This window comes from Odocoileus virginianus, chromosome 27, assembly GCF_023699985.2.
Source record: "Odocoileus virginianus isolate 20LAN1187 ecotype Illinois chromosome 27, Ovbor_1.2, whole genome shotgun sequence".
Lineage (NCBI taxonomy): Eukaryota > Metazoa > Chordata > Mammalia > Artiodactyla > Cervidae > Odocoileus > Odocoileus virginianus.
Genome location: NC_069700.1, coordinates 45,407,768 through 45,421,951, shown reverse-complemented (window position 1 = coordinate 45,421,951; position 14,184 = coordinate 45,407,768). Strand labels below are relative to the sequence as shown.

The following is a 14,184-nucleotide window of genomic DNA, read 5'->3' as shown; positions in this document are numbered from 1 at the left end:
CGACTTATAAATGTGTGCAAGGATGAAAGGACAAGAACCAGTGTACACTACATATCACCTCAATGCAAGGCTATCAAAAAATTGCCATTTGCCTAATTCACCAATAAATTAAACATTCAGATCACCTTTTCTGACCCACGTTTCTCTTCTCAAATTGGTATTTCTCCTCAATTGAAGAATGATAATTTTTCATTAACAATAAATTCAAAAATGCATTGACACAACAACCACAAAACAGACCTTCATTGTTGTAATTATCAAACTAGCTTTTGGAAGATTACATACGTTCATTTCTTTGAGAAAATGAACATTTTAAAACTACAGATACAATACACTTTAAGAAACATTCTGTAATTTCAGAGCAAATAGGAGCTGAGGAAAAAATGAAAGTGTATAGTCTAATATTTCCATATTCACATATATGCTATTATTCAATTACTGAAGGACATGTCTTATGACAGCCAAATATCCTGAATTTAAATTGTTTTAATATATCCATATTGAGACATAATGAACACACTACAATAGGATGAAATCTCTAGGAACACAAAGTTGGCTTCCATAAGGAACACTTCAGTTTGCTTCTTAAATTTGATAAATTTCCATAGGAACTTCTGTTTCTTTTGCCAACTGACATGTATGTTCCTCAGTTTAGCCTTTAAAGGACACTTGCAACTGAAAACAAACTAACTTACCAATTTCTAAAGTACCTCAGAGATCGAGTTCCAGTCCTCTCAGTTTTATTCACCTTATGTGCGTGTCCTAAACTCGTTCCCTATCTCATTTCCAGCTCCTGCCTTTCATACAGTACTGGGCATTAGGACCTGGGTATGTAGACTAAGGACGCAGGCTGTATGAAATAAGTACATAAGTTGACTCTATCAGCATTGGAATATCCTTAAGTTTTCCTTAAGCAACAAGATGCTTTCTCATGATATTTTCAAATACCTTCACACGTTACTGAAGATCAACATTGTGTCTAGCTCGTAGGATGACATAGGAAGGCAATTTCAAACTCTCAGGATTCCTTCTGAATATACTGTCTTGGCTCTTTGATGGAGAACTCATTATGAAAGCATGGGATTGGTATGAAACTGCAGTAAAACTGGGCTGGTGAAAACTGTTTACCTGGCTGAAGTCTCTGGGGAATGAATGTCCTGTACTGTTAATTAGCTGATGTTGCCTGGCTGCCCAGAGATAACAATCCTCAGGGAAATTGAATATCAAGGAGAATGTAAGAGGAAACTTAATCTGCCTCTTTTATAACTTCTCATAAATGACAGAGGTCAGATAACTCCCTAAACTTTGCAGTTATCTTAGCTCTCCTCTTTTAATGGCTTAGGTATTTTACTAAACACTTGAGATTTTTTCACACAATTGCAAAAAAAAAAAATTCTGCTTATAGAAATAAGAACTCATTCAGTTGCTCAACTTTAACTGTAAATTAATTCACTAAATATTCATAATCAAATTTTTTTCTTTGTTTTATAATTAAATTTATTTATTTTTAATTGAAGGAGAATTGCTTTACAGTATTGCATTGGTTTCTGGCATACATAAATATGAATCAGTCATAGGTATACTTATGTCCCTTCCCTCTTGAGCCTCCTTCCACATCTCACTCCTCTAGGTTTTACAGAGCCCTGTTTGGGTCCCTGAGTCATAGAACAAATTATAACCAACTTCTAAGAGATCACAGAGTTAAAGTTTAGGCAGAGTCTAACCTTTAAGGTAATATATTAAACAGCAACACCCACATTTTACTCCCAAACTTCTAATGTGGCTAAGGAAAACTATCATCTCCTCTATAACATTGTTCAATTTCTATCGAGAGTTGCAATAATTTACTTAAACAAACAGAAAAACTATTGACTTTTTAAATGGAACTTCTGTGGTTTGCTTCAGTTCAACTCATCTTTGCATTTATGATCCAAATGATTGAGTTAAAGATAGCTATAATTGCTAAAGTAAATTGAAAGAAATTTGAAGGGTATTGTGTGTATTGAAGTTTGAAAATCAATCCATTTCAAAACAACTTACACACTTGACTATACAAGGAAAAGGCAGGAATGCTTAACATCTGTCTATGGAAGGCTTTGGCCTAACCATCAATGCAGCTTCAAAAAATATAAAATCTCTTTTTCCCACTAGAACACATTTTGTTTCAGAGTAATAGACCACTGCTAGTTAGTAGTATAAGCTGTCTCAGTGAAAGCTATTTAGGTTTGAAGCATCTTGGGTTTTATATATTATTAGTCAGAAAAGCACAGAGAGTTTCTATAATTAGTTTACATTTTCTAGCCAGCCATTTCCCATATAACCATAAATTCCTTTTTTTAAATAGTATTCTATCTGTAGAGAGAAACTATATCTTCCTTAAAAAAGTCTTAAATTAGAATTTTCTCAGTAATCTCTCTAATAGTTAAATCCCAACATAATATTTATAAGAAGACCAAGTAAAGACCAATATTGCATAAGGTGTCCAGAGATGGAGAGAATCACAGACTTGCTATTAACACTTCTTCCGGGTTCAATCTTGCTGATGCAAATATTAATTGGCAAAATAATGTTGGCTAACAATTTGACGTTATCTAGGAATTCTTACTTGAAATCACATGCTTTTTTTTCCTATGCTATTTTACAAAATTCTTGTTTTATATTGGAATATAATACAACAAAAGCATGATCTATTTTTTTAAAAATTCTACAAATGAGGATTCATCAAAATAGAAAACATTGTTAAAGACCCTGTTAAGAGAATAATAAGCTACAAACTGGAAGAAAATATTTTCAAACTGCTTCTCATAGAAAACACTCATATCTAGAATGTACAAAGAACTCTCAAAACTCTACAACAAGAAAACAACTCAATTAAAAAACACTTGAGCAGATAACTCACCCACGTAAATATACACATGGTAAAGATGTCTTTATGAAACATGAAAACATGTTTAGCATCACTAACCACCACCAAAATGCAGACTAAGACCATGAAGACATATCACCACCCACCTACTAGAACAACAAAAATGAAAAATATAGGAACAATACCAAGTGTTGATGAGATTGTGGAAAAACTGAATCACTCATAAATTGCTAATGAGAATATAAAATGATGCAACTACTTGATAAAAGAGCTTGGCTGTTTCTTTAAAAACCAAATATGCACTTGCCATATAGCCCAGTAATCATGCTCTTGGACATTTATGACAGAGAAACAAAAATTTATTTCACACAAAAACCTGTGCACAATTATTCATACCAGCTGTATCTGTAACAGCAAAAAGCTGAAAACAACTAAAATATTCTAAACAAATAGTGGTACACACATACCATGGAATACTACTTGATAATAAAAAAGAATAAACTATTGATACACACAACATCTTGGATGAATCTCAATGATGTTATGTTGTATGAAAATAAGTCTATGTTAATAGGTTAAATATGATCCCATCTATATAACACCCATGAAATAACAAAATAATTAAGACAGAGACCAAATTAGTATCGCCCAGGAGTTAGGGATGGTTTTACAGAGGGTTTGGGGTGGGGGGCATGAGGGGAGCTTCCCTGATAGCTCAGTAGGTAAAAAATCCACCTGCAATACAGAGGACCCTGGTTCAATTCCTGGCTTAGGAAAGGCTACCCACTCCAGTATTCTAGCCTAGAGAATTAAATGGACTCTATAGTAGAGGGGGTCAAAAGGAGTCAGATGCTGACTAAGTGACTTTCACTTTCAGGGGAAGGGAGGGACTAGAAGTGACTATAAAGGGGTCTCACAAAGGAGACGTGTGTGGTGATGGGATAAATGCATATCTTGATTGTGATGGTAGAGGCAGGAAACTAAACGGGGGAAAAATTGCATAGGCTTAAACACACACATTGTACCTATGTCAGTTTCCTAGTTTTTATATTGTGTTAGAGTTGTATAATGGGCTTCCTTGGTAGCTCATCTGGTAAAGAATCCGCTTGCAATGGAGGAAACTTTGGTTCGATTCCTGAGTTGGGAAGATCCCCTGGAGAAGGGATAGGCTACCCATTCCAGTATTCTTGGGCTTCCCTGGTGGCTCAGATGGTAGAGAATCTGCCTGCAGTGCACGAGACCTCAGTTTGGTCACAGGGTTGGGAAGATTCCCTGGAGGAGGGCATGGCAACCACTCCAGTCTTCTTGCCTGGAGAATCCCCATGGACAGGGGAGCCTGCCAGGCTACAGTCCATGGGGTTGCAAAGAGTAAGACAAGGCTGAGCAACTAAGCATAGCACAGAATAGTTATATAATATGAACTCACTGGGAGAAAATAGATCAAATGTATCCAAGACTTCTCTCTACTAACTTTGGACTTTCCCATCAATCTGTAATTGTTTCAAAATGAAAAGCCTAAAAAGAAAAAAGACTTGAATAGAACAAGAACTAGAGAATGAGAAAAACAGGGACAGAGAGAGACACAAAGCAACAAGAATGGCAAAGAGAGAGAAAAGGAGAGAGGAAGCTGTTCAAAAGGGTAGAAGGTTCCTGTTCACTCATGACATACCTGCTCCAGAACTCCTCTCCTCCCATGGACACAGTGAATCTACAGTTTTACACAGAACAACTTCTTTGAAAAGAAATGTGGAAACTAGCTGGGGGAATGCTATACACAAGGTGAATAAGAGAAGCACAAACTAAAATCATTAGAAGATAAAAAATAAAATAAAATCATTAGAAGAGGCAGAGACAAAATCTCTATATAAAACCCACCCTTGGAGCCACAATATAGAAGCAGGTGGGAAGTCACCACTGTCAGTTTCTCCCGAAGGAACAAAGTGTCCCACATCCGGGACCCTAACTTTGAAGACTTAACACCTGAGACATGGGCCTCCAAAACATAGAGGAGCTCTGAAAGCCAATGAAGCGTGTGTCCATGAAATCCATGAGGCTATAAGGAACTGAGAAACAGTTCTTAACAGGCTCACCCAGACTCACTGTGGCTATCTCTCCAGGGAACAGCACAGAGACACAGACTGAAACCTCCAGCTTGTCCCTGAAAGAAGCCTATTTCCTTATCTTAAAAGCTAAGACTTCTAACACATATCTAGGGGTCAACTGCAATCCTCACCAAACACCTGAGAAGCCAACAGGAGCCATCATCGTGTTTTCCCTCTGTCCCATCCCAGGTCGCCAGTGTCTCTGTGACAGGAGCTTGTTCACATGTGTGGCCGCCCAGGTTTTGTGGCTGCTGCCAGAGGACACATTCCGTATCGCCTAGCCCAAACCCCCACCAGGGCTTGCAATCCTGGGTCCAAAAGGACAGTAGCAAACTAAGGAACATCTCCTAACTTGCTGCCTGTGCCACCCCCACTTAGCGCTAAATGTGGAAGGAGCAGACAGAAAGTCGCATCTCCCAATCTTCTCCTGAAACAAGTGAGAGGGTAGCAAACAAGAAGGCCAGGGGTCTCCAAACGGAGGAAACATGCTGCGAGTGTCAGACATTTCTCCTCTCTCCCTTAAGAGGCAGGAGGAAACAAACTACAAACGTCGGGCTTTTTTCCTCTTAAAATTCTCTGTTGCCATGATGACACCTTGTTCCACCTGAACTTAACTTTTCTCAAACCTTGAGCTAACAAATGCATTTTTCTTATGGAAATCTTTTTTTAAAACTATGTTAATGAAACCATGTATTTTCTTTGGAATTTGCCTTTCTTCAAAATGGTTCCACCTAAAACTAACTTTTGGCTGATAATTGCTCAACAAACCAGTATTCATATCAATTGTTTTATGGCTGAGGGATGATACACTTCCTGCCATCCTATCTCAAAAATGCATATTGTGGGAGAGGGGCTGGTAAAACTCCATCAGCCTTCAGGTGTCTCTCTTATCTGATCAATAGCTTTCTAACAGACATAAAACATCCCACTAAAGATTAGCAGGGGGGCACTCTCCATCCCCCTTTTCATGTCTATGTCAGAAGCTTTCTCTGTCCTTTGATATACTTTAATAAAACTCTGCTATACAAAAGCTCTTGAGTGATCAAGCCTGGACCACATCAAGGAGATGGAAACCATGCCAACTGTGGCAATCTAGATCAGGAAGCCCTAAGGAGACCCAGAAGCCTACTGCAGGCATTTGAGTGAGTACAGCCCAGACCAGAAGAACTGTCCAGCTAAACTTAGCCCAAATATTGATGCACATAACTGTGAGATAAATTAATGGTTGGTATTTTAAGCAACTAAGTTTTGAAGTGATTTGTTATATAGAAGCTAACTGATATCTACCCTTTGGCATCTGACTACATGAGTTGTAGCAGAAGCAATTCTTAGGAAATTATAAAATCTTAATATCCCATATAGCATTTCAGTGGTTTCCTGTTCTTATTTTGGCTGTGATTTCATGTAGTATATTCATATATCATTTTGCAAATGTATGTGGAATAATGTACTTAAAACGGAGTGCAAAAAAGAAAAACCCTGGAACTTTAAAAAAACAATAACTATAAAACAGATGCTGTCAGAACACTGAATCCGCATATGTGGAAGTTGAAATGAATACAAAAAATTAGAATTTGACCACTCACATTTCAAAGGGAATGAAGTAAACAAATTCCCTTCAGAGTCACCAAAGGAAATTTTAGATGGCTCATGGGGCACACATATATATCTGAATAGTCTTGGCATTCACAGTCCTTCCATTAAACTGTCTCCCTCAGCCATCTTCTGGAGTCAGAGTCCTTCCAAAGCACCTTCTTCATCGCTCCCTTCACATCCCTGTTCCTCAGCGTATAAATGAGGGGGTTGGTCATGGGGATAATGACAGTGTAGAAGAGAGACATGAACTTGTCCTGATCCTGGGAGTTGTTGCTGCTGGGCTGAAAATACACATAGATGGCTGTGCCAAAGAACAGGGAGACCACCGTGAGGTGGGATCCACATGTGCCAAATGCTTTTCTCTGCCCTGCAGTGGACTTGATTCTTAAGACCGCCCTGCCAATCCGACCATAGGAGAACACAATCAACGCAACAGGTGTGAGAAGCATGATGACACCAGCAAAGAAGGTCACATACACATTCACAGTAGTGTCAACACAGGCAAGTTTGAAAAAAAATGAGGGACCTCACAAAGGAAGTGGTCTAATTTATTTCTCCCACAACGAGGTAAAAGGAAGACAACTACTGTCTGCAATAAGGAGTTGGCAAAACCAGTGATCCATGAAGCAGAAGCCATCAGGGCACACTGACCAGGATGCATGATTACCGTGTAGTGAAAAGGCCTACAAACAGCTGCATAGCGGTCAAATACCATAACTCCTAGGAGAATACATTCTGTACATCCCAACACCAGAGAGATGTACATTTGAACTACATAACCACCATAGGAGATGGATTTGTCTGATATGCTGAGATTAACTAAGAGCTGTGGAACAATGCTGGTGGTGTAACACATGTCCAGAAAGCTCAAGTTAGAGAGGAAAAAGTACATAGGGGTGTGAAGACGTGGGTCCAAGTAGGACAATGCAATGATGGTTGTGTTTCCCAGCAAAGTGAAGATGTAGAAGATCAAAAGGATCACAAAGAGAACTAGCTCAAGTCGAAGCCTGTCAGAGAAGCCCAGTAAGATAAATCCAGTGAACAAACTTTCATTTTTCTGTTCCATCCTTTGTTAGCATGTGGCTCCTGTCAAATCAAGCATTTAGCAATTTATTAAAGGTATCTTCCAAAAGAGTGCATAGATGAAGAGGAAAATCTACCATGTTCAAAGACATGGTCACGTGATTTTATATGCAACTATTTGAAAAAATTATGTACTCATTGAAACTGATATATCTTAAATCAATTAGTTCTTTACTATTCACAAAAATTATATCTTGAAATAAATATAAGAAAATAATAATAATAAAAGCAAGTAGTGGACCTTGGTTGGCATTAATCATAGATATAAAATGCCTGTTTTAGATTGAGTTTAATAGGATGAAAGTATGATGATTATATGTACATCTTAGAGAAAGTGGGAATGAGGAAAAATCAAGCGAGACTGATTAGAAAGAGTAAGAAAATGTAGACAAAGGGAGAAAGTTTATTTTAAATATGTATCTCATAATTCTACATAACTTGGCTTGCACATGCCTCACATGTAATAGTATAATACAAAATGATCTCTAAAATGCATTCAGATATAGACATTTATGAACTAGAATGTACTTTTACAAAGAATTATATTACATTCAATGTATCACTAAGATACTTCTCATAGATACGTTCCGGCAAAATAGTTATCTCTACTCCTAAAGCATTATATTTGTGAATGCTATATCCTGGTCTTTTTGTATAGTAGTAAAAAATTGCTCAGAGCCTGAAAATATCACCTTCGATTATAGTGCTTAACTTTTGTCCTTGAGATACCTAAAATTTCTATACCAATTTAACAAGAACACCAAAAGTTTATTCACTGTGCATAATCAGTTCACGGGCTTCCCTGTTGGCTCAGTGGTAAAGGAACCAATGCCAATGCAGGAGATGCAGGAAAGGCAGGTTCAGTCCCTGGATCCGGAAGATACCTTGAAGAAGAAAATGGAAACCCACTTCAGTACAGAGAATCCTGGCGGGCTACAGGCCATGAGGTCAAGAGTTGGACTTGACTTAGTGACTAAATACCAAAGCAGTCTCTTCACAACAGAATTTCAAACTCCAGTGACCAACACTTGCCTCTTCTTTCTGCTGATTTCAGTTTCATATATTACCAACAAGTAAAATGCCTGGAATTCCTATAGGAGATAGGATTATTCACTATCAACATTCTAATGGCAATGAAGAACACATAAATGAGGAGACAATGAATCTATCACAGTCTCAGAAATAACACTTCTAACCACTATGGGCAGAGTTTGGCCAGGTTGGGGAAAAGAGGCTGAAATGGGAATTCCTTTGCATGCTGTTTATTGAATGAATGTCCTCAAGACAAAGAGAACCAGGGAATCAAAGCACACCAGACAAATGTGTTACGCAAGAATGTGATCTCAAATGGAATAGCATGAACGTGATCCCAGAGAAAGCTAGAAAAAGACTCTCCAAATAGAGCTATCTGCTGATAAAAATATTGTGTCTTCACTTACACAATCACTGCTAACCACATGCTGCTACCTGAGCATTTCAAGTGGAGCAGATAAAGAACTGAATTGTAAATTTAATTTTAATTCAGGTAAATTAAATATCTGTTTATTTAGATGTGACTAGTTACTACTATACAGAATAACAAGTTATGGAGCATGTGTTGTGTCAGATGTAGTTCCACCTTGACAAAAAGGCAGCCTTTTATAAATCCCACCAGTCTGTCATTGACTACAAGCTGCCCCAACCACATTCGGAACTTCTGGCAATGTGACTCCATTCAACTGATGGCAATTTTCCAAAGAAGGGAAGGGCTGTGAAGCTGCCAGTCAATACTCATGACAAATATGGTGTGGGTCAGTGCAGCAGCCAGGAGGAAATATCTGAGCTGGACACTGAAAGCATTCATAAAAAGCGAGAGTCCATTCATACAAAATGTACAGTCCATTCATAAGTGTGTGCAAGGATGGAAGGACAGTCACCAGTGTACATTACACATCACCTTGTCATTTGCTTAATTCACCAATAAGTTAAATATTCAGATCACCTTTTCTGACCCACATTTCTCCTCTCAAATTGGTATTTCTCCTCAATTGAAAAATGATCATTTTTCGTTAACAATAAATTCAGAAATGCATTGACACAATAACCACAAAACAGACCTTCATTGTAATTATCAAACTAGCATTTGGAAGATTACATACATTCATTTCTTTGAGAAAATGAACATTTTAAAACTACAGATATTGACAATATACTTTAAGAAACATTCTGTAATTTCACAGAAATAGGAGCTAAGGAAAAAATGAAAGTATATAGTCTAATATTTTCACATATATGCTATTATTCAATCGCTGAAGGACATGTTTCATGACAGCCAAATATCCTGAATTTAAATTGTTCCATATATCCATACTGAGACATAATGAATACACTGCAATAAGATGAAATGTCTAGGAACAAAATGTTGGCTTCCATAAGGAACACTTAGCTTGGTTTTTAAATTTGGTGAATTTCTATAGGAATTTCTGTTTCTTTTGCCAACTGACATGTATGTTACTCAGTTTAGCCTTTAAAGAACACTTGCAACTGAAAACAAACTAACTTACCAATTCCGAAAGTACCACAGAGATACAGTTCCAGTCCTCTCAATTTTATTCACCTTATGTGAGTGTCCTAAGCTTGTTCCCTATCTCATTTCCAGTTCCTGCCTTTAACACAGTACTTGGCATTGGAACCTGGGTATGTAGACTAAGGAGGCAGGTTGCATGGAGTGAGTACATAAGTTGACTTCAGCATTGGAATATCCTTAAGTTTTCCTTAAGCAAGAAGATGCTTTCTCTTGGTAACTTCAAAGACCTTCACAGGGTACTGAAGATTGGCATTGTGTCTAGCTGGTAGGATGATATAGGAAGGCAATTTCAAACTCTCAAGATTCCTTCTGAATATAATGTTTTGGCTCTATGATGGAGAGTTCATTATGAAAGCATGAGATTGGTATGAAACCGCAGTAAAACTGGTCTGGTGAAAATGGTTTACCTGGCTGAAGTCTCTGGGGAATGTTCGTCCTGTACTGTTAGTTAGCTGATTTTGCCTGGCTACCCAGAGTTGACAATCCTCAGGGAAAATGCATATGAAGGACAATGTAGGAGGAAACTTAATCTGCCTCTTTTATAACTTCTCATAAATGACAGAGGTCAGATAATTCCCTAAACTTCCCAGTTATCTTAGCTCTCCTCTTTTAACGGCTTAGATATTTTACTAAAATTTGAGATTTTTTTATACAATTGCCAAAAAAATATTCTCCATATATAAATAAGAACTCATTCAGTTATTAATTTTAAATGTAAATTAATTTTTATCTAATATGCATAACCAACTTTTAATGGATCACAGAGTTCCATTCAGTTCAGTCCATTCAATTCAGTTCCATTCAGTTCAGTTGCTCAGTCATATCCGACTCCTTGCGGCACCATGAACCACAGCACACCAGGTCTCCCTGTCCATCACCAACTTCCGGAGCTTAACCGCCATTGAGGTGGCGATGCCATCCAACCATCTCATCCTCTGTCATCCCCTTCTCCTCCTGCCTTCAATCTTTCCCAACATCAGGGCCTTTTCAAATGAGTCAGTTCTTCACATCAGGTGGCCAAAATATTGGAGCTTCAACTTCAACATCAGTCCTTCCAATGAACACCCAGGACTGATTTCCTTTAGGATGAACTGATTGGAGCTCCTTGCAGTCCAAGGGACTCTCAAGAGTCTTCTCCAACACCACAGTTCAAAAGCATCAATTCTTCGGCAGTCAGCTTTCTTTATAGTCCAATGCTCACATCCATACATGACTACTGGAAAAACCATAGCCTTGACTAGACGGACCTTTGTTGACAAAGTAATGTCTCTGCTTTTTAATATGCTGTCTAGGTTGGTCATAACTTTCCTTCCAAGGAGCAAGTGTCTTTTAATTTCGTGGCTGCAGTCACCATCTGCAGTGATTTTGGAGCCCAGAAAAATAAAGTCAGCCACAGTTTCCCCATGTATTTGCCATGAAGTGATGGGACCGGATGCCATGATCTTAGTTTTCTGAATGTTGAGTTTTAAGCCAACTTTTTCACTCTCCTTTTTCACTTTCATCAAGAGGCTCTTTAGTTCTTCACCTTCTGCCACACTAAAATCATTAGGAGATAAAAAAGTGAATCATTAGAAGAGGCAGACACAAAATCTCTACCTAAGCCCCACCCTTGGAGCCACAGTATACAATCAGGAGGGAAGTCACCACTGCCAGTTTCTCCCTGAGAAACAAAGTGTTCCACATCTGGGAACCTCACTTTGAAGGCTTACAGCTGAGACATGGGCCTCCAAAACATACCTCTGAAAGTCAATGAAGTTTGTGCCCATGAAATCCATGAGGCTATAATGAACTAAGTAACAGGCTCACCCAGGCTCACTGTGCCTATCTCTCCAGGGCACAGCACACAGACACAGATGGAAACCTACAGCTTGTCCCTGAAAGAAGTCTATTTCCTTATCTTTTAAAGCTAAGACTTCTAACACATATCTAGGGGTCAACTGCAATCCTCACCAAACACCTGAGAAGCCAACAGGTGCCATCATCATGCTCTCCCTCTGTCCCACCCCAGGTCACCAGTGTCTCTGTGAAAAGAATTTGTGCACCCGTATGGCCGCCCAGGTGTTGTGGCTGCTGACAGAGGGCACACTCCTTGATCACCTGGTTCAGTGACTTGCATTTCTGGGTCCAACAGGACAGTAGCGAAAAAGAAACAGCCTGTAACTGGCTACCTGCACCCACCCACCCAGGGCTCAATGTGGAGGGAACAGACAGAAACACCCATCTCCCAGTCTTCTCCTGAAAGAGGAATAATTGCATATTTGAAAAGTTATTGCCTCAAGTTCTGGTAGATTGCCTACGACAGCAACAATTACCTTGCTCTGAATGAGGACCTGAGCTTCTGGACCACAGGGGATGCAGCGGCTCAGATCTCCAGCCTCAAGTTTGCGCAGTGAGGTGCTGCGGGTCACAGTAGGAACGACCTGGAGGGGGACTGCGGAGAGTGGCTCCACAGACACCTGGAGAATGGGAAGGACACTCTGCTGCACGCAGGTACGAGGGGTGTGGGGCCTCCCTGATCCCCTCTCGGGCTGGACCTGGCTTCCCATGAGGAGAAGAAAATGAGGTCAGTGTGGAAACAGCGCCCCAGTTAATGTCAGCAGAGGGAGGAATCCACCCAGGTTTTCATATTCTGTACAAGAGAGTGACTCACCAGTGGCCCCACTTCTCTGAAGGACAATTAAGGAAACCAGTCTCTTTGGGGAAGAAGCAGGAACCCAGCCCTGAAATAACTGGTCAGCACTGCCCCTTCACCCTGGGTGCCATCTTGTGAACCATGACTGTCTCTCAGGGCCAGGTCTCACCTGAGAACATGTTTGGAGGCCTGACTCCAGCTTTTCTGAGTCATTCGGCCTCCACCCAAGTCAGGACCATTACTCTGCATTCTCTCCCTTACATGGTGCCTCCTACCTTGACTCTCACCCTGACTCCAGAACTTTCCAAGGACTCGGGAACATGCCCAGACCTCCGAGTCCAGGCTGGTGTCTGGTGTTTGTGCTGCTTCTTTTCAAACGCATTGTTCTGTTTATTCTCAGGATAGTCACAGGATGCTGCTTCAGGGACCCATGGAGGTTAACACTAAATTGGAATTTTCTGATTCATCCTCCACAGACCCTCCAAAGACATATGTGACCCATCACCCCATCTCTGACCGTGAGGTCCCCCTGAGGTGCTGGGCCCTGGGCTTCTACCCTGAGGAGATTTCACTGACCTGGCAGCATGACATGGAGGACCAGACCCAGGACATGGAGCTTGTAGAGCCTGGGCCTTCAGGGAATGGAACCTTCCAGAAATGGGCGGCCCTAATAGTCCCTTCTGGAGAGGAGCAGAGATACAGGTGCCATATGCAGCACAAGGGGCTTCAGGAGACCCTCACGCTGAGATGGGGTAAGGAGGAGGCTGGGGTGGAACTTCTTCTCAGATAAAGCTGGAGCCTTTCTGGACCCCTTTGGCAAGGTCAACTCAAACCTGAAGTCTGGGCCCCTTCTCTTTCCTCCACAGTACCTCCTCGGCCCTCTGTCCCCAACGTAGACATCATTGTTAGTCTGGTTCTACTCATGGTCATTGGAGTTTTGGTAACTGGAGAGTTGCACTTTAAAGAAAACTGAGTGCCGAAGAATTGATGCTTTGGAGCTGTGCTGTTGGAGGAGACTCTTAAGACTCCCTTGGCCTGCAAAGAGATCCAACCAGTCCAATAAAGGAAATCAGTACTGAATATTCATTGGAGATCTGATGCTGAAGCTGAAACTCCAATACTTTGGCCACCTGATGCGAAGAACTGACTCATTGAAAAGACCCTGATGCTGGGAAAGATTGAAGGCAGGAGGAGAATGGGATGACAGAGGATGAGATGGTTGGATGGCATCACTGACTCAATGGACATGAATTTGAGTAAACTTCGGGAGTTGGCAATGGACAGGGAGGCCTGATGTGCTGCAGTCCCTGGGGTCGCAAAGAGTTGGACACAACTCAGC

The 14,184-nt window shown here is 40.2% G+C and overlaps 2 pseudogenes; one reads left to right on the top strand and one right to left on the bottom strand.

The window, feature by feature from the left end:
- Positions 1-6,668: 6,668 nt before the first annotated feature.
- Positions 6,669-7,630, bottom strand: LOC139031513 (putative olfactory receptor 2B8; annotated as a pseudogene).
- A 2,981-nt stretch (positions 7,631-10,611) lies between these two features.
- On the top strand, positions 10,612-13,818 carry LOC110135455 (BOLA class I histocompatibility antigen, alpha chain BL3-6-like; annotated as a pseudogene).
- Positions 13,819-14,184: the final 366 nt, after the last annotated feature.